General features: G+C 42.6%; 1 pseudogene; it reads right to left on the bottom strand.

Moving 5' to 3' along the window:
• Nucleotides 1–11,214: 11,214 nt before the first annotated feature.
• Nucleotides 11,215–23,272, bottom strand: part of LOC136484957 (receptor like protein kinase S.2-like) — a 31,564-nt pseudogene continuing 19,506 nt past the window's right edge.

Raw genomic sequence — 23,272 nt, forward strand, 5'->3', positions numbered from 1 at the left:
TAGAGTTGGTGAGCATGTGACACCGCGCTCTCCGTGATCGTGAAAATTTCACGAACTTTGCTTTTTGGATTAAATGTCACTTTAACGTCGAATTTAATTTCACAATATTGTTATCTTATCGTGCGATCCGTGTGTTTTTAGTAAAAAAATTTAGTTGTCCTATAGCAACGTACGGGCACACTACCTAGTAGTAATATATATACAACAAAATCAGTGTCTGCAAATCTTCTCACCACTTACCACTTACACGCAAAAAAAGAGAAACAAAAATGATTCTCCGTTCTTATCTCACCACTAAACTTCCTCTCATAAGTAATACTAATCGAGATGTTGTGCTCATGCGTAACACTGAAGGAACTGTTTTCGTCTGCTCGAGCACCAGGGCATAACTTCTCTGTCACACTCACACGAGCATCACGCTGCTGCCTTCTCTGTCGCTGTCGTAAACACGTATTAGTGTAGTAGTGAGGGCAGGCCGGCCTAGCCGACAATCAACCAAAACCGAACTGGGCCAGTTTGGAAAACTGGTCAGCTCTGGTTTCTTCAGAGCCCATACAGAGCAGCCCAAACCGGCTTGGGTCGGTTTCTAAACCACCGTGGACCGGTTTTTACTGGGATTTTCATGCAATTTTGCCCAAATTTGATTCTTTTGAATGTATTTGAATTCCTAACTCGAATTTGAACTTTCCCGGTTACATTTTTGTTGTCAACACCTTCAAGCAATGCATCCAAGCACCTAGCAAGATAAAAGGGTGTGAGAATAAATCTTAGTATGCAAACTATTTGAACAAGTCATTTAAAATGCAAGTTCAATAGACATCAATTTAAATAAACATAACAAATAGGATAGTGGATAAAAAGAATCATGATTATGTTAATATCCAATATCATGGCCATAATGAAAAATAATAATGGACGTTCATGTTCTAATATGTACTCCCTTCAGGTTGCTAAAAAAAGTCATTTTGGACAAGGCTTGAGTCAAACATCGGCAATATAAATCATGAATAACATTTAAGTTGTTGAGTTTGAAAATGTGAAAACTATATGAATAGATTTGTCTTGAAAATTACTTTCATAAAAATATACATATACCACTTTTCAATAAATATTATATAAAAATAAGAAGTCAAAGTTATACTTTGGAGACCGTGTCACTGTCAAAACGACTTCTTTACCAACCTGAAGGGAGTAATAACTAAGCCACAACTACATATCAATTTCATGAGAAATGCACTTCTTATATTCACCTTAATCTTTGCTAACATTAATACTTGAAAAATAATAACCACCTAAACGAGTACAAATGCAATGCATATGTCATTTTGAAAGACCAAAAACGAAGGGGGTGAATGAGAGGCAATTAAAATTCTTTGTAAGAACCTGGCCTATGTCCTTAATATAATCTACAGTCCCATCGAGTACCGTTAGCCTATATCATATAGTCACAGTGGACCTACTAAACCTACAAACTAGAATGGGAAGATACGGAAGAAAATAGAGGTCAAAATGAGCAAACTTGAAAACCAACGCAAAAACCGGCCTGAGCCAGTTTTTTCGTAACACTGCTCATGGAAGACAAAAGTCAAAAACTGATCAAATGACCTCCAAAAATCTGAAATTTAGTGTAGTAGTTTGTAACACTACAGAAAAGATCTCCACCAAAAAAAAATTACCTCAATGGAAGCAAGTTAAAAAAAACCGGCCTAGGCTGGTCTGTGAAACCGGCTTGGGCTGGTATCTGCTATTTTCAGCAGAATCCTCTCCAAGAAAAAATCAAAGCAAAATCAAATGAGCTCCAAAAAGTCTGAAACTTGGCACACACGTTGACTAACTCATATATAATCTATCCCCAAGAGATCAACTCAAAAAGATCAAAACTTGAATGGGAATTTCAAAATCCCTCTCTCAAATTGGGGTTTTTGTCAAGAATCCTCCAAATGATGATCTCTAAGTGCCTGTGGAAAATCAGTTGAAACCAGTGGCTAGATAAGTTCCCAAGGGGTCATAGCACCTAAAGATCAACCATGAACAACCCAAAACCTTCAGATCAAACATTTCCAAGAAAATCATCAAAAGATGTTTCAAAAGGAGAGGTTTGGGAAGGGAAACATGTGAGATGAGAGATGGGCTTCAAGCCATGGTTTGAACAAGTTCCAGGAGTGCCAAAACACTACAAAATTGAGGCTACAACACAACCAAACCAGCAGATCAAAAATCACCCAAAAATGACCACAAAAATCACCAAAAAAGAAAAGTCAGAGGAGGAAGTTGATGAACTCAAGATTTCAGCCAACAACTTGATTAAGCAACCATGAAATCTTCTTTACAAGACCAAGTCTAGCCCCCTCCCTTCATCCTTCCACTAGATATAGAAAACTAGAGCAAAAGGTGCTTATATGTCTCTGCTTCTAATATCCCTCACAAGAAAAACACTTGGCTAGCCTAACAGAACAACTTGGGGTGGAAGAGATAGCTATCTTGGGAAGCCACTATACTTATTTATAGGGCTATTAGACATTCCAAGGATGCCCCTAGGTTTAGGCTTTAACCACTTAGCCATGAGGGAGAAATGGTCCAAATCAGATTTCGTACATTGGATGGCCGCAAGCTGTCACACCCCAAAATTTCTGATTTTGGGTTGTGCATAGAAAACACTAATTAAAATAAATGTTTTGATATTTGGATAAAATTTCCCAAGTTTAGTTGAGGATAGCGTCAATTAGTTATAGGGAAAATGTGAATCTTTAGACTTTTCTGAACTAATTTGATGGGCTATTGCTTGATGTGATGTTTGCTTGTTGCTTCTTTGTGTGTTGAGAGTGAGCAAAGTCTTTAAAATGCGTTTAGTAGGTCGATTTTCCTTCTCCGGCACGCCTTTATCTTTTTCTACAATAAAATTCTTTGTTTCTCTGCTCAAGTTTTCGTTGAGAGCTTCCTAAAATCTTTTCTTTATAATGCAAATCACTCCTATCAGTTCCTCGTCAGTCAATCAATCTCTACGAATTTCTCGGGAATTTTTTCCAGCTTTTTCTGGAACTTGTTCCTTGTGAGCATAATTTAATTTTTAGATGCTCCAAATTATGTTATCATGGGCTCCAAATACTTTATTTGGGTTCCTCATGTTCCATAATGTCTCTGGGAAATTTTCCTAAATTTTCAGAGCTTTCAGAGTATTTTTCGTGGCTTACAAAACAATTCTAGACTTTTCTGGAATTATTTTATCCATGAAATTAATTAATTCCCAAAATAATAAATCTCTCATTTTTTCCAACGCTCAAAGCCCATGTGCAATAATCCTAATAAATCTTAAAGACACACGTCTTTATTTACTAATGGGCTTTAATATTTATTTAGGCCCATTAGTGCAGGTGGATGATGCAACGTCAATTAGTATCATATTGCTTGTTGACGTGGATTTAGGGAGTTTTGATCCCTATAAATATGTACCAACCCCTTGGACAAAGCACACCAAAACTACCATAAGAGGAGCCCCTAGTTTGGCAAATCGCTCATGTAGTAAGTTAGATTTTTCTCCTCCTTCTCTCGCCGTCGCCGTCATCGTCGCTGTCACGCTGCCCGACGTCGTAGACCCACCGTCGATTGCATGAAGGTCCTAGGTGAGTTCGTCTTCTCTTATTCCTTGTGCTCCTGGCTCATCAAACCGTGGCCTCTAGGGCCCAAACCAAGCGCTCCGGGGAGCTTCTCGCCGTCGGTAATGGAGCTCCGCCGTGTCGGTTTTCTTCTCTGGTCGGTGACTCTCTCTCCCCCTCCTTTCTAATCTGGACAGTCCAGATTCAATCCAACAGTCCAAGATCGCCCGTACGCCTTCGCCGGGTTTATTTGCAAAAGAGACCCTGCAGTTTTGCGTAATATAACCCTGCAGTTTTTCAGAATACGTTTTCTCTTTCAGAAAGCATAAAATCCCTCTGTTAGATTCAAAATACGTTTTCTTCTTTTGAAAACGTAGTTTCTCCGGTTAGATCCAAAATACGCTTTCATCTATTTATAGTTTTCCCACTAGTCTTATTTAGACCATAAAATCTATGTTTTAACTCCGTTTTTATCCATTCAAGTTGTGTTAGAGTCATAATTGAGTAATCTACATGTTCATCCTACTGTTAAATATATTTTCAACTTTTGAAATTTGAGGTTAGATTTAATCTATTATTTTATTAAAGGAAATCTTGTTTAATTCATAACTCCTTCATTATAGCTCCAATTAGAGTGCTTTTCGCGTTTGTGTGTTCGTAGCGGGACGTAGATTTGTTTTACAGACTTTTCATCTTGATTTTATGTTTAGTGTACTATTCTAATTTAGATCTATTATTTGCTTCGTGTATGATTACATGGATGCTTGTGTGGTGCTTTATGATCATGTCCAGTCGGTGAGAAGTACGTTGATGAAATAGAAGAAGTTGATGATCCAGAAAAAGTCTTTTGGAGGTTACAATTCAGTAGAAGAAGGATCTAAGTTTTAAGGCAAGTATAGCATGTGATCTTTCTTGTTGTCCTATACACCTTTAATCATTTAATTCATGCTGCATGTGTGTACTTTGACTACCACTAAGGATTTCCTAGTACTTTGTACCTTGTTCCTTGATACCTATGGGGTATTGCATTGGGTAGTATGATGCTAGTGCTCAACTACAACCATGATCTTATAACTTGACTAATGGTATATGCAATAAACATTAAAAGATGCTTTTTAGCAACATGGAACCAGGGGGCTAGAGCATTGGGCTGTTTTTATGGTGCTCTAGATTCCTCTTCCTAATGACTTATCTATAAGCGAACATCTAGGACTTATAGTAAAGCTATGAGGGCTACATGGCTCTGGCTTTAGCTTAGTATGATGATCTTTTCTAGCTTGTTAGAGGTTACCTTTATTGGCGTATGAATGGCTTGCCGAATCAAGTATAGGACAACCTCTGTCCCCTTGTGTATAGGCTGTGTGTCATTGTGCCATCGGGAAGGGGGGTTCCTACATCTGTTTGCCAAGTGAATCTAATGGCCCTAACTTGTTACACGAACCTTTGAAAGGCTTCATAGTGAACCCTGCCGACCTTCCTGGAAGTGGGTCAAGAGATTAGCTACCTCAGGCGAAAGGGTAAATCATGACTCACATTGAAAGTGTACCACCTCTGCAGAGTGTAAAACTGGTATATCAGCCGTGCTCACGGTCATGAGCGACATTGGAACATTTACGGAATAGATGATGAACACTAATGATACGGATGATGGAGATGCTTATTAATGATTACTATTTATGCTATTTATTATTCATGTTTACCTGATCATGTGTTTATATGGGCTTGTGATAAACTTGTTGGTACTCCTATGCTAAAATTGTGACAATTAAAAGCTAATCATAGTTAAACCATTGTCAGCCTTTTGAGCCTCATGAACCCCATGTTATATTTGTTGAGTACGATATGTACTTACACTTGCTTTACTTTTTAAATCTTTGAAAAAATCTTGGATGGGTACCAGATTGCTAGAGTTTAGAGGAATTAGGCTTGTGATCAACCAGTCAGTTGTCCCTGTGGAATTGGAGTCTTCACCTGAAGATTGGAGTTGTCTTTCCGCTGTTTGCTATCTAAGGTTATATTATTTATACTAGGTGCGTTATATATTGAGCATTGTCTATTGATAATACCCTTATTTGTAGCTATATGTGAGAATTGACTTCCTGGGCTCACATATGGTGTGTATCTGATTTTGTTCTTAAAACTGGGTGCTACACAAGCCCTTCATGAATTCGCTTTGCCTCGACACAAGCTCTGCAATGACACCACATGCCGCCCTGAGATCCTCCCCTAGTTTTGAGGGTCAAATCTGCCAAACCTGTCGCCCACTATTTCAAGGCCCAAACCACCACACCCACTTGGAGTTGCGTTGTAGCTACACCTTCTCCATGATGTTGACGCGTGTCCCGCTTGTCCTTCACTACTACAGAATAGGTATTCACCGCCAGCTCTAGAACCCCCATCACCGCCGGTTTTGGCCCTCAGAAGTGTAAGTCAACGGTGATGCCCATTGTCATACTACCGGTTACAAAACCGGCGGTGATAAAAACTTATCACTACCGGTTCGTGTTACTAGCCGGTGGTGATAACAATTTTAAAAAATTCCAAAATCAAGTAAAAAAATATCAATTTTTTTTAATCCTGGGAAGGCCCCACAAGTCACGCGATTTTTCGCGCGCTGCGCCGTGCTAGGATTCGAATCTGAGACCTATGCCCTCACGCGTAGCTGCTCTAACCACTCCGCCCCTAAGTCAGTCGTGTCCATACAACATGTATATTCCTTTAGTACTAACTTCTTATGATTTGAAAATGAATATTTAGAACCCTAAACGACTTCAGATAAAAAAGTCATCAACTACAAAGTTGTTGTTCTGATCGAGATCTACAACTTTGATGTTGGTGGTTTTGCCATCCGAGGTCATTTGACAAATTTGAATTTCAGATCGTCAAAACTTCAGCCATATAGTTGGGACATCAAATGATTTCAAATGAAAAGTCATCAACTACAAAGTTGTAGTTCTCATAGAGATCTACAGCTTTGGTTTTGGTTGATTTTCCATCCGAGGTCCATTGCAAAATTTGAATTTCAAAATTTTTGAACTTGAGATACAAATTTAAGACCCTAAATTATTTCTAATGAAAACGTTGTCAACTACAAAGTGGTAGATCATAGCAAAATCTGTAACTTTGCTTTTGATCATTTTTTTCATCTGAGGTTGTTTGTATATTTCAAAAAATTGAATTATAAAATATAAGAGCTTCAAACAGAATTCTAGGACTGCAAACAATTTCAAATAAAAAAGTCATCAACTACAAAGTTGTAGATCTCATTGAGATCTACAACTTCGATATAAAGTTTATTTTCATCCAACTTTGTTTGAAAAAGTTATGAATTTTATTGTGTTGCAGCATAAATCATCACCGCTGGTTCGTATTACGAACCGTTAGTAAAAAGATTTTCACCACCGGTTGGTACCACAAACCGGCAGTACAAATGGGTCGACCATCACTACCGGTTGGCAACACAAACCGGCTGTAATGATAGGTTTATCACCGCCAGTTCGTGTTACCAGCCGACGGTGATAAGTGCCCAAATTTTCACCAACGGTTCATAACACGAACCGGTGGTGAAAATCATTTCACCAACGGTTCGTAATACGAACTGGCGGTGATGAGTATCACCGCCTATTTTGAGCAAACCGGCAGTGAAAGTGGTGGCGGTAATTACCTGTTATGTAGTAGTGCATGACTGTCCAATCACCAAGTGTGCTGCCTTGACATGGTCCGATTGTCGTCTTGACTTTGGTCAACACCATCTCCATCATCATCCTCGCATGTACACTTGCTTCTCGAGGTTTCCAAGTGCTAGACGTCCATGGCCCATCCTTCGGCCCTCAGTCCCTTGGTCCAAACCTTTATGTCCTCCCTTCACTGCTCCTGGTCCATCATGCACAGACTCCTCGCTTGACCTTCACCATTATTGTGGATAATCTCACGCTCAACACCTGCACATCATAAAGCCGAGAGACATGTTGCACACATAACTTACTCATGCCATAGTTAATCTCAGTACAGTATACCAAAACTTTGATCATCACCTTGATAATCACTCATTACTCACACATGAGCACATATCCACTGTATGTTTGCACGTGACTTCTGTCTCCATACCGAATAAGGTACGAAGCTATATCATACCGCTCCTCGAGAAATATGATGTTGTATTAGTACAGTCGCAGCCATAAGATGATGACATAATCCACAATGGCATTCTGGAATAGTCATATAACATTCTCACCGACCCAGCTCAAATGCACTCTGGAATAGTTATATCACTTTTCTCAATGATCTAGCTCACATGCACCTCATGGCACGAATGCATATGATGCAATAATATTCTCCAATTGCAAGAAAAGTACTTACCACATACCCCACAAACATCCACATGCGTAAACATATCAATCGCTTAAACATATCACTTACCTCTTGCTAAAATACTTTTCACAAGCTTTAGCATTAAAGAACATATTGAACTACGTGAAGGAATAAGTTACTAATTATTTAGGTATTCATATTTGTTTGGTTAATCTTTCGATAGAGTTTAGGTAGAATAAACCAAACCAAATTTATTTGCCATAGAACAATGATGCAAACAACACAAGTCACATTTTGGAGCACTGCTACACCTGTTTTAGCAACATGAACTCAGTTCATACATTTACACAAGCATATTTGATTAGCAAGTAAAGTGATACCATGTTCCAAATCACCATGCAAACCAAAACAACAAGCACAACGTTCAGTTAACAACAACGGTGCTTGGTTATTACGTATCTTTAAATCTACAAAATGAATGATAGTACAAATACATATTTGGAAACTTAGAACAAAGGTTGCTAGCACCGCGGAGCCTCCGCTAGCCATAGATATCACCACCTCGCTGTTGATCTGCATAGAGAGAGGAAGAAGAGATGAGCATGACAAGGCAAACCCGAAGGGGATTTGGACACGCACACTACTACATAAAGGGTTTGTAGGGGCGGCTTAAGACCATTTGTAGAGGCGGTTTGGCCAGCCGCCCCCTACCAAACCGTCTCTACAAATCATGCATTTGTAGAGGCGGTTCCCAGACCGCCCCTACAAATCGATTTGTAGGGGCGGCTGGTATTATCAGCCGCTCCTACAAATCGATTTGTAGAGGCGGCTGGTAACACCAGTCTCCTCTACAAATTGATTTGTAGGGGCGGCTACTAACACCAACCGCCCTTATAATACCTATTTATAAGGGCAGTTTAGTCTAGAACCGCCCCTACAGTATATTTTTCCGGAAAAAAAATTCTAATCCATTGCCGTCGTGCCCCCGGAACTGCAGAGGCCACCGCGCCCACGGCCATCGGCGAGCAGGCAAGGGAACGCGCGTTGTGTGCCCGGTTGTCGCCCGAGCTGGCGTAGAAGCACAGGCCCACTGCTGCTAGGACCTCGCCGCCATAGATCCAATTGCCGTCGCCTTGGCCGCGCACGAGGGCGCGCGAGATCTAGCCGCTGCAGTCCCTCGACGTGCGCTGCAGCGGTAGACTGTCCGCACCCTGATGGCAGACTGTCTGCGCCTGAGCTGAGCGACGCTTCCTGGACGAGAACGACGTGGACCGAGCAGTCGCGGGTCTGCTCGCAGCCGGCACTGGGAACGAGAGCAGCAGGCGCCGAGGAGACCGGAGCAGCCTAGGCTGAGCGGATGCTCACTGGACCCGGCCTGATACCTCGAGGAACAGAAAGGGGCGAGCAAAAGAATGAACGGGAAACTAACAGAAGGACCGGAGGAAAACAGGTGCTCGCCTGGAGGATTGATGCACGCTGTTGCCAAAGCAACTTGGCCAGGAGATGCACACGACCAGGATGCTAGCAATGGCAGCTCACAGGTGCCCTCACGGAACCACAGCGAGAACCTAACGAAGAACAGTAAAGAACGAACAAGAAAAAAAGGCACCAAGAAATTCAACCAAATCCTACCCAAACCTCCATGATTCATCCCCAGAATTTGCACAGGAGAAATTCGACTTGCTACAAATCTATCTCCAAGAAATCATCGCCTGGGATTAATCCAAACTCCGGGAAAATTTCAGATTGTAGACAAGAACGTGTTTTTCTCCTCAAAAGCGAAAACCGGATCGATCTACGAGCTCATGCCAAATTGATTTGAATCACTGGAGGGATTAGTTCAGCACGTGTCCTAGCTCGTCATGGATGAACTAAAAACTCCCCAAAACATCTCAATCCAAAAAGATGAAGCAAGAAAGGGGAGGGAGAAGGACGACGAACATAGAACAGCAAACACAAAAATACACAGCTCAAAGAGATGAACCCCGGAGGGTAATGTGAGGTAAGGGCCTCTCTCATGAACAATAAAGGTGGAGCTGGGAAAAGGAAGGGGTGGGTGCGTTCGGCGGTAAGGGAGATGGCCACTGGCTGCACGCCACGGGACGGCGGATTCACCAAACCAGGGGCACCACGCTAGTTGTTTTCCATACCACGCACGCTAAATGAGATGAGGTGGGGCCGGTGCAGCAGGTTCGGTCAGCAACCAGCGCCATTCCTCCCCAAACGCGCCGTCGCGCGCGGGAAAATTGGGCCGACGAATTTCCAATTCGCGCGCGCGTGCTCGGTCTCAGAGGGAACGCGGCAGGGGACAAGCGAGGATAGGCAGGGCCCAACGGTTTAGCCGAAACTGCGGTTGCGGTCGCATGAAAACAGGGGCGGCTGGTGATTGAGCCGCCCCTACAAATCGCAACACCAGGGGCGGTTGGTGAGTGAGCCGCCCCTACAAATCGACTCATTTGTAGGGGCGGCTTGTATCACCAACCGCCCCTACTGTGCTATTTGTAGGGGCGGCTGGTCTCGTGGATCCCGAGTACGCCACTGTAGGGGCGGCTCCATCACCAGCCGCCCCTATAAAAAATGTCCCATTGCTATAAACCGTTTTTCACGTAGTGGCACCAACTTGGAACGATGAAGTTCCCTGCCGTACACATGACCAAGCCATCCACCATGGAGATGATGCCTTCTCCGACGCCTCCCCTTTATGGATCTAACTAGTCCACCATGGGTAGATCCACATAGCATGATGCCCTAATCCACCGCCGTCCACTTAGCAACGGTCGGATGCGTTGGCGCCCACATGAGATCCCTTACTGCTAGCACTAGATCCAACATCGCTTGTATGGGATCCACAACCACCCACACTGGATCCATGCAGGTGGAGATGGATCCATAAAGGGGAGGCGAGGTTCCAGCTGCCTGGCTCTATTAATTGATTAACATAGGCAAGGTTTGTCTTTAGGTCTCTAGGTATTATCAATAGAGACGGCTTTTTTATGCCAGCCTCTAAATATAAGATGGACGTGTGTCCTAAATCTTTCTTTTTGTAGTGCGTGTTGCGTCAAAGAATCCAATAAAACCACTCCATTGGTGTAATCAAAGTGGAGATGTAATATTTTGTTTCTTTATTCATGTAGTAGTCATCATCATATTCATTAATACAGATATCCCAGTACGTATTAAATAATTTAGTCCAGAAACATGAAATTCAATTTTAACAAATCTCAGAAAATGTCAAAAGTCGAACTAGATTTCATATATGCATGCATAACTAGATTTTAACATTTTAGGCCCTTTCAAGGCCATCACTGGGTCACCAAGCAGGTAGAAAACAATCCACGAAGAGGCGACGGAGGTTCTCTCTGCGGAAGCGGAACCAGGGTCCAAAACAAACCGCAGTTTGCGTGTGGACATTTGTAGCCAGCTTCACCGAATGCACTTCACGGCCGGCCTCCTTGGCTCTGTTGATGAAACTGCTGTGCTGGTAGAGGAAGTCAAGAGGAGGGGGGTCCTGTGCCAGCAGCAGGTCCTCGTCGCCTGCTCTAGTGCTCACAAGCTCGAAGAATCCGCCGCTGCTCACCGGTCTGCGCAGGGTCACGGCGAGGGTGAGCTTGGACTTCGGAGGCACCACGCCGCATGTTGGCCCCTCCAAGTCCCGGATCAAATGACCCTTGCTCAGGAGCCTGAAGGCGACGCGGTCATTGGTGTTGTTAGTTAGGTGCAGCTTGGAGGAGATCGGCGAACCGCCGCTTGGCGTCGAGGGGAACCGGAGCTGGAGAGGATGGACGCTGAGGAGCTCGCTGCTGCTGGGGCCGCGCCTTACCTGCAAATGAGGGAGGAGAGTGCCTCATTCATATATTAGGTATAGAAAAGAGTTTAGAGCTTATTTGAACATCATCATTAAAAAAATTAAACATTATTGAAGCATGAAATTTGTGTGTCCATACACACATTTCACGCCTCAAATAACTTCATATGCTGATGTTTTTTATTATACCATCGCACGACACCTACCAAGTTTTGAGATGAATCAAGAGAAGATTCCATATAGTGGGTGATGTTATGCGATCACCGAGGTGACGCTACCGCGCTAGGACTACAAGGTTTTAAAATTCTCTCAAGTTTTCTTGTTTTTTGCACAAATTGCCTACATATATGGTTATTGCTCTTCTTTAGAGTTTTCACTAATACACAAGAAATATTAAATATCATGTAGTGATTACTCCCTCTGATTTATTTTATAGGGCATCTTGTGACATGGGACGGTCTTTTAAATTATACTTTTACTATTTATAATATATTGTTTATAATTATAAACTTATAATTATTGGGTATAAATTTAATAGTATCAAGTTTGTATTACAATATTTAAAATTTGTTACCTAAATTATTGATCAAAGATTATAAAGTTTGGCTCAACACATATGCGAAATGCCTTATAAACTACTCCCTCCATCCCATATTATCTGTGACTTTTGGTTTCCGTGCCGCAAGTTTGACTCAATTTGTAGAAAATGCGTACAATATTTGTATCTCTAAATAAATTTATTAAAAACTAGATTCAAAGATCTTTCCAATGATACCAATTATGCACCATAAATATTAATATTTTTTAATATATATTTTATCAAAGTTATTTCTCGGAAAGCGAAAACGACAGATATTTTGGGACGGAGGGAGTAGACTAGAAGGAGTATTATCTATGACCCATAATGAAAGAAAGAATCTTTATTCTTTCTACTTCATTAATTATTCAGAATGATTATCTAACTACACAATAATAAAAATGCACATGTTTCCTTGTCGGCACTAAATTTCAATATTTCACAAGTACATTTTACAAATGGTTGAGGGTTAAAGGTGTGTTTAGAACTTTCTCAAATAGGGAAGGTTATAATTTATAATCTAGCTAGAACATTTTTCAAGAGTTATTTACAATAAGCGGCCTATAATTATTTTTGTTACAAAATATTAGTTTGAGATTATTGGTTCCTATATATAATTTAATTTTCTCCTTGGGTCACTTAACTAAGAAAACAATTGTGGACAAGAATATTAAACCTTGGCTATTTGAGAAAAACACTTGGAAAATGTTGAAATATGCTATTGGTAATAGTACTAAATGAGCTCACCTCAGCACTTGTATCTTCTGGCCCCTCAGGTTCATGTATACTTTGCTTGGGTGCATATGCAGACACACATCCCGGTGGGGGCGGTGGGCACGGCTATTAATGAATATATACAATTTTTTTAGTGATATATAAACTCTCGGAAAGAAATCGATTCTCTCATAGACCAAGTCAAAAAAATATAAATGCATACAATTTTATTTGAAGAATTTGCATGCCTTCAATTTGCAATATAATATTCAGATATGAGGATGCCTATATAATATCACAGTACCATTACATACAAGCAAATAAAAGAATAGCATCATCTCTATCTAGCAAGGCACGCACGGTCTAGTCTTGTACCAGCTGCTTTGCGCGTATATACTGTACGTGAAACAGGTATTGTAAGTTATATATGATGTATGACTTGTATTCTTAATCTTTACACTATATCGTTGTTAAATACTAGAATGTAAGAATTGATTGAATAACACTACCTAATTATTTCATACTTCAGCTGCTTTAAACGAGCAAGCATTTAAAACAACAATTACATGTGGATGTCCATGGTATTGCTGTGTGTGTGTCCCACAGTCCCGGTGACATGTGGGGCTCAACCGTATCATTATTGACTGTGTCGCAAATATGGAATTATCCAAAATTGCAATGGAAGGAAAAATTACTCCCATATTTATGCTGCTACGAGGGAACGTCCACAGAAAAGTAACAAAATATATGTACAAATGATCATAGTACCTTGATTTCCATCCTGTTCAGCTTATCAATGATCTCCATTATATTGGGCCTTCTGATTCTTTCATGCTCCACACACTTCAATGCTATTTCAGTGCAAAGCTTTACTTGTCGGCAATGTGTATCCAGTATGGAACCAACGAGTGTTCCATTATCCCACCTTTTCCTCCAGATCCTTTGTACCTGATAATACAGATGTATCCTGTTAAAGAAACATTGCATATGCAGTTTGTATATTTCCATATATATAGAAACATTGATACTGTTAAAGACAAACAATACTGTTTTTTACGTCATCAGCAAACTGTTCAGAATTCATGCCACGATATTTGGAGTAGCCCCTTTTTCCAGCCACAATCTTTAATATTATAATTCCCAAGCTGAATATGTCAAATTTTTCTGAGATCAATCTTCTTTCTATGTACTCTGGTGGCTGGTATTCACTGCATCCAATATATCATAAAAGAAATTTGTAGTTAGCACGTATGGGATGACTGGAAAGTGATACATAGAACAAGGCAGACCGCTTAATAATTACCGTGTTCCTATATAGCCCTTGAAAATCTCGGCCATACCCAAATCTCCAAGTTTTGGCACCATATGTTCATCGAGTAATATATTGCTAGGTTTAAGGTTCAGATGAACTGCTCGACGTTCCTTGTGGATATATTTTAAACCTTCACAAGTTCGCTTGATAATTCTGTACCTTGTATGCCAGTCAAACACGTCTTCATCTACAGTTGAGTCAACATTATCAATATGGAACAGGACTATCCCAACTAACACATTCAGAATTAAGAGTAACAAACTACAAGCTATTTTGAAGGAACATCATACTAGACAGATGGCTTTCGAGGCTCCCATTGTGCAAATACTCCAGACAGAGTGCTCTTGTTGTCTTTTCAGTCATAACTAATCTACCATTGTCTGGTACTGCTTCATATTGTGTTTCGTAGCAATAGTCATTCAAACACACAATGTTTGGATGCTCAACCTTCATAAGTCTGTCAAACTCAACCTTGAAATCCTCAGCATCAGGTCCTAGCCCGTCAAAATCAAGTATCTTCACTGCAACCTTTTCTCCATTTTCCTTCTCTCTCTGTTAAAGATGTATTGATAAACAACTTATATTAGTGAAAGATGCAAATTTACTACACTTACAATGCTTATCCACGGTATGTTATAAGAGGTACACTTTTCCAAATGAGCCTGCACCAAGTTTCCGATTCTCGGAGAAATCGTCCGTAATTCCTTTTAACTCTGAGCATGAGACCTGTTGATCCCTTAGTTGTTGAGTAGCTGTAACGTAGCGGCCTTGCTTCCGTTTCTGCTAGTAACAGAAAATTGTGTGCTGCATAAGCAAGCATGCTATAAGATCAGAGAGAGAGAGAGAGAGAGAGAGAGAGAGAGATGTGTTAGAGCTAATTGTAACCCACACATTCTGACCCACTTAAAGATTTACACTTTAGTCATTGCTTTGTCAAAAAATTGAAATGGGGGACGATGGCTTGGACTCGTGCTAGATTAATATGTTGGTAGAAATTGCAAGCAAGTTGATAGTAAGCCAACATGGCATGCATCTACAGAGAGTGAGGTTTTCCATGTACCGGCAATCAGTTGCGCTGATATTTGTTCTTCGCTAGTTGGCATGATCATTCGGGGGTCCTGCAATAAAATAATCACTCACACATGTAGAAATTATGTGCAACCAATAGAAAATTACTTCACTTTGTCTTCATAAGCATATTAGCACTCAATATTCGAAAGAATATATGCCTCTTATTCTGTTTTGTCAATTAATGACATTGTGACAATCATGACAAACATATGCTTTGTTGAAATGATATTGAGTGAGGTCACAACGATGGCTTTATTACTAATTTTCCGTAGTGGTTTGTTGTATATGGTTCAATGGATATGCATAATGACCTCAGGATGGACTTCTACTATGTGTCATTTTTTGAGTTGATAGATACTCCCTCCATCCCAAAAAGAGTGTTGTTGTGGGGTTCATGTTGGTAAAATTTTCTTAAGTATGACTAGATTTGTAGTAAATATTAGCAAACATTTGTATATCCAAAGTTTATTATGAAAATATATACAACGATTAATCTAATGATAATAGTTAAGTATCATCAATATTAATATTTTCTTATATATATTTCATCAAGGTTGAAAATGTTTGACTTCTATAAGTGAGAATGACACTCTTTATGGGACGGAGGGAGTACATCAGTTTAGGTCTTATTTCTCCTTTGGCCATGGGGTGCGGGGGAGTTTGGTGGCATTCAAGAGTATGATATTGAGCCTAGCAGTTATGTGTTGTGCACACTGAAATCTTGCATTTGGTGGCTTGGATGAAATGCTAAGGTGCAAAGACACAAAGACAAAGCAAGGACTTGAGGGGATTGAATTTTTTTTTCTCGAACACGCAGGGAACTGCGTATCATTGTATTAATAGAAGAAAAAAGAGTCATACATAGACCCAAACCCCACACACACCCCTTGCCATTACACAGACACTAGATCACCAGTTAAGACAGACCAAAAAGACGACCCTACATCAGTCGTTTAGGCTGAACCTCCAGCAGTGAGCATGGAAAGTCCCTTGGCTCCTGCCATGCTCCACCAATGCGCCTCCTCCCTAGCCAAAGCCAGAGCCAAGTTAACATTTGGGGTTGCCCCATTAAAGACACAATCATTTCTATGCCGGCAGATACTCCAGGCTCCCAGAATGACTAGAGAGTTCAATCCCAACCTAAAGTCTCCACTAGCAGCACCGTCAACTTTTCTCCACCAATTATCAAAGGATTGGTCGGAAGGCTGAGGAGCAAGTGCTGTGAAACCAAAGCGAGATAGGAGGGAGAACCAGAAGTCTCTTGAGAAAACGCAGCCCACAAGAAGATGGTGAATGTCCTCCTCCTCTTGATCACATAGAAGGCACTGATCTGGGTGACGGAGCCCCCTCTTTGCCAATCTATCCGCTGTCTAGCATCTATTATGAGCGACAAGCCACATGAAAAAATTGCATTTGGGTGGAGCCCAAGATTTCCATACTCTTTCATAAGGTTCAAAGGCGACTGCACCCTGAAAGAGCGTATCGTAGGCGCTCTTTGCTGTATATTTTCCTGAAGCAGATAGCCTCCAGATGTGCTTATCAGGAACTTCCTCATTTAGCTCCACAGCATTCAGAATATCTGAGAGGTGAAGATACTGGAACAAGGCAGTAGAATCGATCTCACCCTGTATGTCCTCTATCCATTTTTCCCCCGTTAGAGCTTCCGCCATAGTACGTGTACTTGACCTTCTTTTAGGAACCAATGCATATATTAGAGGTGCGATGTCCTGGAGACTTTTGCCACTTATCCATTTGTCCTTCCAAAAGAGTGTATTAGATCCATTTCCAACTTCAGTTATTACAGCCATGGAGATGAGGCCAGCTACCTCTGTACTGACTTGGATAGGTAGATTTGCCCATGGTTTGTTGGGCTCACTCCGCTTGAGCCACGGCCATCGCGCTTTTAAAGCAATACTCAAAGCCTTTAGATCAGCAATCCCAAGGCCACCAAGTTCGCGTGAGCGGCAAACTCTAGGCCAGGCAATGAGACAGTGACCACCCTTTGCCTCTTTTCGACCTCTCCACAAGAAGGCCCTTCTGATCTTGTCAATTGCTTTGAGAGCCCAAGGTGGGAGATCTATTGCCATGGCCACATAAATCAAGATTCCTGTAAGAACATACTGCACTTGAATAACTCTGCCCGCTCTGGTCAACAAATTAGCCTTCCACCCAGGAAGCTGATCTGCAATTTTGTCGATGATGGGTTGGACCTGCTACTTAGTCAGCTTCTTGATGGTCAGTGGCAGCCCCAAATATTTGCAAGGGAAATCCAGCATCTCACATGGCAACAAATTCTGAATAAGGTCCAAATTTTCCTCAGCACAATGGATTGGCAGCACATTACTTTTTTGAACATTCGTCCTAAGGCCAGAAGCATCACCAAATAAATCCAGTAGCTGTAAGGACAAGTTGATATCTACTGTGTTAGGCTGAAGGAAGATGGCTACATCATCGGCATATAGGGAGATTCTATGCTGGATAGGCCTCCTTGATAAAGGTTGTAGCAGCCCCACTTCAGCAGCCCTTGTGAACATCTGATTTAATACATCCATAACAAGAATAAAGAGCATAGGGGATAGCGGATCTCCCTGTCTTAGACCCCTTCTGTGCAGAATACCTTCTCCTGGGATGCCATTCAAGAGAACTTGGGTTGATGAAGATGATAGGAGGCCACAGATCATGTCACACCAGCGATTCCCGAAGCCCAATTTTCTAAGCACCTCCAAAAGAAAGGCCCAAGACACAGAGTCGAAAGCTTTGGTAATGTCAAGCTTCAGGAGGATTCTAGGCTGCTTGTGAGGGTGTAAGAATTTAACTGTCTGCTGGACCATCATGAAATTATCTTGAATGAACCTCTTTTTAATGAAAGCACTTTGGTTAGAGGACACCAACTCATCTAGCCGATCAGTGAGCCTATTAGCCAAGATTTTGGTCACAAGTTTGGCAAAACTGTGAACCAAGCTAATTGGCCTATAGTCCTTGACTTGAACAGCATTGGTCTTTTTTGGAATCAGAGTGATGTATGCAGAATTCAGTTTTTTGAGATTTCTAAAATTTCCAGTCCAAAGAAAATGAAGTGCTGCCATGATGTCATTCTTGATAACTGCCCAACAACTTTTATAAAACCTGCCAGTGAACCCATCCGGTCCAGGAGCCTTATCAGGCGGCATCCCCTTTATGGTGTTCCACACTTCTTCTTCTGAGAGAGGTGAATCCAAAGTTTCAAGATCAAAGCCAGGGCTGCCAAGGGTGTCCAAGTTGATAGTTCTCCCTCTATCGTACTCAGTCCCAATGAGACTATCATAAAAATCTAGAACAGCAGCTACCTTATCCTCATGCTTTGTGAAAACCTGATCTCCAACATGCAATTTGGGGATGAAATTCTTCTTTTTTCTATACCTTGCATAATGATGAAAAAGCCTTGTGTTGGCATCCCCATCCTTTAGCCAATTCATCCTGGACCTGAGTCTTGATATTGTTCTCAGCAGAGAAGAAAGCGCCAGTGAATGCTTCTTGTGATTATTGCGTAGCCATAACTCATTAGGCTGAAGTGGTCTGCTTTCTTGAGCAATATCAAGTTGGTGGACGATCTCTTTTGCCATGAGCAATTGGGACTTCAAGTGACCAAATTTCTTCTGACTCCAGCTTTGTAACCTCTTGGCTGTTGCCTTGAGTTTCAGAGCGAGGGTATCAAGTGGGCAGGTACTAGGCTGTACAGTGTTCCAAGCATCCTTCACTACTTCTTGGAAACCATCCAGAGAAGGCCAGAAGGCTTCGAAATGAAATCTTTTCTTGCAGCTAATAAAATCCTTCAGCCCAAGAATCAGGGGACAATGATCTGAATCAATTGAAGCATCACATTGCAAGAGACATCCTGGAAACTGATCTTCCCAGTCCGGTGAACAAAACATTCTGTCCAACCGAACAAGAGTAGGGGAAGCGTTAGTGAAGGAGCTGGTCCATGTATATTTACGACCATGAAGAGGAATTTCAGAGACCCCCACATCATTTATCCATCTTCTAAACCTTCCCATCATTGCTCTATTGAGGTAGGAATTGTTCTTGTCCTCCTCCTTATAAATAAGATTGAAGTCCCCGACTACCAGCCATGGCCCAGAACACTGAACTCTGACATCCCTCAATTCTTGAAGAAATTGGATCTTGTCATGATCAAGTTGGGGACCATAAACACAGGTCAACCACCACGCACTACCATCAGACGGGCAGAACTGGACCGAGACACTGTAAGCATCCACCCTGGTAGCTCCAATAGTGCCCAGCTGGAGTCGCCAAGCCACCAGAATTCCACCACTGGCCCCATCCGAAGGAAGGTAAATAAAATTATTATCAAAATCACTTCCTAACATGGACAGGACCATACGCCTGGAAACCGTACTCATTTTAGTTTCCTGCAGGCAAACGACATCAATCTTGGAGGAATCCACCATGACTCGAACAACATCCTGTCTTGCTATTGAGTACAATCCTCGTACATTCCAATTTAGGATGTGTGCTGGATCCATAATGATACTGGAGAGCAAAAGCGACCAGGAGGGCCAATCAGACAAGACACTCAACCAAGTCAGCAGCAGACACCGCCTCAGGGAGTGCCCAACCGAAAAGAGCAGCCAGGGCCTTAGTGTGTGAAGTTGGCATGGGCTGCTTAAAACATTGCACATATTCATCCAGTGCTTGCTGGCTAATTTGTGCCCTTTCATCGTCTACATTCAAGTCCAGAGCACGCATGACTTGTTTCTTCAGGTGAGAGGGGCATTCCTCCGATGTAGACGCGGGGAAGCCCGCAAGTCGACGACTCCGTCGGGGCTCCTTGCTAGGTGGCTCCAACTTCTTCTTCCTCAAATTGTTGTGTATCCTAAAAAATTGTACTGAATGATCTCAACAAATAAAGTATCATATTGATTGATACTCACAGGATGTTCTAGTGGAATCACCAAATGCCAGTAGTAGGGTAATTGACACAAGGGCGTCTGAGACTTGACTGAGTGACACTAACAGGATGCTTTGGTGGTGTCACTGGACACTAGCACCACAGCTCAACCATATAGTAAAGTTCGCTCAACTGCATTGGCTACGTACTTTTCAAGGGATTCATCACCATTTCCAATTGTGGTCTCTTGCTTCCAAGTTATGATCATAGTCACTCACCAAAGTGTCGAGCAAGATTTGGTAGTAGAGTGATTTGCATCTTCCTAGCCAAATGAAGACTAAGGACAACACTCATTCTTAAAAAGTAGCAAGTGTGCATCTATGCATGTCTTTGGCTTGTGTTTTTTTGATCAATTCAGGGGGAGTTCCCACCTACTTATATTGAATCAAAGGAGCAAAAAGCTCAAACAGATATAGCATACTTCTGGCATACCAGAAGGTGTACACATAGTAGGAGAGGGGGTGTGGAGAGACAGAGTAGAGAGAGCAATTGAAGAGTCGTTACAACAATTTAGCATAGGTAACAAGCAAGCCATGGCACCACCCGTAAGACAACCACCAATCACTAAAGAATGCCACCACCAAACAACATACTCGCCGATGCACCATGATTATTGTGCAACCACACCACCCCTCGTAGCTACGTCAATCCAAAGCCATTCTCTATGATGGAGCACAATGGAAAGGGGACTAAGGGTGGTGAGAAACACTCCAACCAGGGCACGCTGGAGACGACGACCTCCCTTTAAGCTGAAGGCACCACCTATTGTTGCACATCCAAGCTCCACGTAGCGTAATCGAATGCCAAAATAAGGGGAGGAATCCTTGAAGGGGGATCATGGAAGAGGTAGACCGCATGGCATAAGATATGATGACACCACCAACAGGAGACCACCGACGGAGCAGAGGCACCGAAGGCGGACACTCACCAGGCCATGATACGAGTCAAACATGCAATGCCTACCATGTCCGTCGCTAGGCAGGCTCAAGAGATGAATGAATGAAGGGGGGAGCAGGAGGTACCCCACAGAGGCAACATGGGGCGAGGTTCTGCAAGAGCGGATGCTTGTGCGGAGATAGAGCACCTGCTCGTGCACTTGGTGCAACAGTTTCGTTGCACATTAGCCCATGGATGAGCATAGGCCACCGAAGGACCAAGTGGAGGTGCCACTCTCCAGCACCTCCCCGTGCACCGGGCATGACGCTTTCGCTACTCAGTCGAGCACACCAGGAAGACGCTGTGCCATCACAAACCGCTCCGGCCAAAAGCCCCAAAGCCAAAGTGAGCGGTAGCTCCGTAGATTTTGCACGGTCGCCAAGGATCAGCACCAATGGAGGAAGAGGAGGGGCTTCGGCAAAGGGTGGCATTGGCGAAACCGAGCAGACGCCCATTTTCTAGGCCAGGTAGGTGCTGTGTGGGGCGCGGGGACTAAAGGGGGGTTGGGTGCGCGCCTTCCTGCGCCTGCCAGAGGCTGGTAGATCCAAACTTAGGGGAAGATGCGCCGTGCACTAGCCTCCTCCTCGCCGCGCAGGCCACGGACTTGCTCTGCCAGGGCCAGCAGATTCAGGCTCTGGGACACGGATTCAGATGAGGAAGCGATGGACCCGGGCTCGGGAGGCTGGGTCTGCCTCACCGGCCGCTGGACGGTGCCAAAGACGAGGAAGAGGAGCGCCAGGCGGTTTCGGTGGTGGATCCGGACTTGGGGAGGCTGGATCTGCGTTGCCGGCCGTCGGAGATTGCCGAAGACGAGGAAGAGGAGCCCCAGGCCGCCGAGCGTGTTCCCCGCACGGAGAGCTCTCGACCCGTAGCTAGGCAAACTGCCTCGCTGCCGCTGTCCTTGGGAGCTGCGTGGGCTTCCTGGTAGCTCCCTCTAGCGGCGGCGAGGGGATGGGAGGAGGTGGAGTTGGGGCGATGGCGGCTAGGGTTTCTTGCCGCCTGAGCCACCCATGCAGGTGGGCTACACGGGCGTGTCTCTCACCAGTTTATTCTTCTCCTCGTCTTTGGCTTGTGTAGATAATGTGAGACTCTTTATTTCTTACTCTAGGTGATCGGCACCACAAATAAGGGTAGGTGGTATTTGTTCTGACATCCCAAGGAGGAGACTTATGGAAGATCCAAAACAAGTTGTGCTCAATTTGGAATTAGACAATCCATAGTGGAAAATAGGTTACCACTAGATAGCCCTTAGACCTTATGTAGACCAAGGGAGAGTTGCACCCTTACATAGGGGCTCAACGAGGACTAGCAAAGCATGCCAACCATTCAATACCTCAGGAATAATCAAGTGTTCCAACCACTTCATTTATATTATATTCCTAAGTTTGCTTATTAACAATTTAATTTGTTTTGATTCCTTTCCTATATTTTCCTTGCCAGTATACGATTTGAACTAGAATGAAAAAAAAATCTGAGCCTTAGATATAGATGTGCATATCCACTATAGATATAAGTTATTTTAGCTATGTGGCTAGCATTTGTGTATTTTTAGAGCTAACTGGATATGACGTGAGGGGAGGGGGGTTTTGTTGCTGATCAACACAACCCACCCTACTCCAACTCGCCCTACTCCAACTCAACCCCAGCTACAGATATTTTCATTAGGAGGATTGTTCCTTAGCATGTGTCTTATGCACTCTCTCTAAGAAATATCTATGGACATCTTTCTGATGGTATACATCAAGGCTAAATCAAGTAGTAACTATAATTAATTAAGTACTGCAATCTGGACTAACCACATGATTTGTGCTAAGTCTGGTAACTATTTTAATACTAGATAGACATGATCGACACTAATGAGTAATGTGCACCAATCTGAGTACCCATCTTATTTGCCTTTAGAGGGAAAATGTGTAACACCATTATGTAAGTCTTACTGTGCCTCTGAGATTTTTCTAGTGTGTGGGGGAGATATATATATATATGCGTATGTGGTGTGCAGGAT

This window comes from Miscanthus floridulus, chromosome 10 (assembly GCF_019320115.1).
Source record: "Miscanthus floridulus cultivar M001 chromosome 10, ASM1932011v1, whole genome shotgun sequence".
NCBI classification, from domain to species: domain Eukaryota; kingdom Viridiplantae; phylum Streptophyta; class Magnoliopsida; order Poales; family Poaceae; genus Miscanthus; species Miscanthus floridulus.